Here is a 2,500-nt window from a genome sequence, read left to right on the forward strand (position 1 = left end):
CGCCAAGTGGGTGGTTGGTGGCTGGATGTTAGGCGGAGGTTTGCTTTTGTGATCTCAAGTGAGGTTAGCATGTCCCTTTTGGCCTTGCTTTTGTGATCTCAAGTGAGGTTATCATGTCCCTTGTGGCCTTGCTCTTGTGACCTCAAGTGAGGTTAACATGTCCCTTTTGGCCTTGCTTCTGTGATCTCAAGTGAGGTTAACATGTCCCTTGTGGCCTTGCTCTTGTGACCTCAAGTGAGGTTAACACGTCCCTTCTAGCCTTGCTCTTGTGACCTCAAGTGAGGTTAACACGTCCCCTTTGGCCTTGCTTTTGTGACCTCAAGTGAGGTTAACACGCCCCTTTTGGCATTCTTTTTGTGACCTCAAGTGAGGTTAACACGTCCCCCCACTGGCATTCAATTAGTGATTTCAAGTGAGGTTAACCTTTCGCCTTGTTGGATTGTGGGTCATGTAAATTTTGTGTGTTTTCAAGTGAGGTTAACATGTTGTCCCTTTTGGCGTTGTTGGATAGTGGGCGGGTCATGTAAATTTTTTGTGTGCTTGAAGTGAGGTTAACATGATCCTTATAGCCTTGTTGTTAGGTGAGTCACGTAAATCTCAAGCGACTTTATTCCTTCATCCTTTTGCTTTCCAATCATTCACTCTCTCTATCCCCATCTCTCACACCCTACTGTTATTAATCAAATCTACGCCGTAAAATAGGAGTGGTTTTTAGTGTCCAGGTATTTTTTGCCTCGTTCAAGATTGACTCATTTGATATCTTCACTTTATAACAAAAAGTTACAAAACCTCATTTCTTTATCTGTTCAAGATTGCTTCATTTTATAACGTTAAATGACAATACCACGTTTCTTATTCTGTGGAAGATTGTTTCATTTCACTTTATAACATATTCGTTATTCATTTTATAAAGATTTACTTGGGACGGTTTTTATTGTTGAATATTCTTTTGTCTCGTTCAAGATTGGTTCATTTGATGTATTCATTTCAAAACTACAAATTACAATAACACATTTCTTTTGAATCATTCTACAACATATTGTTCACCATGTGCATGCACTTGGTGGTTGGCATGAGAAATAACAATGTGGATGCACAACGTGTGGTGCTCATGTGTGATGCCATTGATATTTCTCAATGTTCGTGCCGGAGGCTAGGTGCACACCATCCGCACGCACGTGGGGTGCTCATGTGTGCACTTGTGGGCGGATTGAGTTTCACAATGTGGACCCGGGGTGCTCATGTGTGCACTTGGTGGATGGCATGTGTGCACCAATCACCATGTGCGTGCACTTGGCGGATGGCATGTGCACGAACGATGCATGCACCGCATGGGGGGTGCTTATGTGTGCACTTGTGGGTGGATTCAGTTTCACAATGTGGATCCGGGGTGCTCATGTGTGCACTGGGCGGATGGCATGTGTGCACCAATCATCATGTGCATGCACTGGGCGGATGGCATGTGTGCACCAATCAACATGTGCATGTGCATGAACGATGCATGCACCACATGGGGGGTGCTCATGTGTGCACTTGTGGGTGTGTTGAGTTTCACAATGTGGATCCGGGGTGCTCATGTGTGCACTTGGTGGATGGCATGTGTGCACCAATCAACATGTCCATGTGCATGCACCATGCATGCACCACGTGGGCACACCTCTTGGTAGCCGGTGCCCAATTTTTTTTTTTCATTTTTTTTCTCCCCAAAACACCCACACCTGCTCCCAAAAATTATAATATATACTTCCCAACCATCCATTGCCATTGGAATTGTGTTTTTGCCCGATTTTCTATTTTTTCAACATTTTAATATTTTAATTATTTAAAAAAATTGTAAAAAAATAATTATTTTTATTTTTTTGTGTTTTAAATTCGTAGACCCCTTCTTTACATTAAAACAACCATGCACACAAAATTTCGTTCAATTTGGACTCATATTCTTCAATTTATGCTCAAATATGTCTCCCAAGTCCATGTGCATGCACCATGCATGCACCACGTGGGCACACCTCTTGGTAGCCGGTGCCCAATTTTTTTTTTCCATTTTTTTTCTCCCAAAAACACCCACACATGCTCCCAAAAATTGTAATATATACTTCCCAACCATCCATTGCCACTGGAATTGTGTTTTTGCCCGATTTTCTATTTTTTCAATATTTTAATATTTTAATTATTTAAAAAAATTGTAAAAAAATAATTATTTTTATTTTTTGTGTTTTAAATTCGTAGACCCCTTCTTTACATTAAAACAACCATGCACACAAAATTTCGTTCAATTTGAACTCATATTCTTCAATTTATGCTCAAATATGTCTCCCAAGTCCATGTGCATGCACCATGCATGCACCACGTGGGCACACCTCTTGGTAGCCGGTGCCCAATTTTTTTTTTCCCATTTTTTTTCTCCCAAAAACACCCACACATGCTCCCAAAAATTATAATATATACTTCCCAACCATCCATTTCCACTGGAATTGTGTTTTTGCCCGATTTTCTATTT

Source organism: Humulus lupulus, unplaced genomic scaffold, assembly GCF_963169125.1.
Source record: "Humulus lupulus unplaced genomic scaffold, drHumLupu1.1 SCAFFOLD_594, whole genome shotgun sequence".
Taxonomy (NCBI): domain Eukaryota; kingdom Viridiplantae; phylum Streptophyta; class Magnoliopsida; order Rosales; family Cannabaceae; genus Humulus; species Humulus lupulus.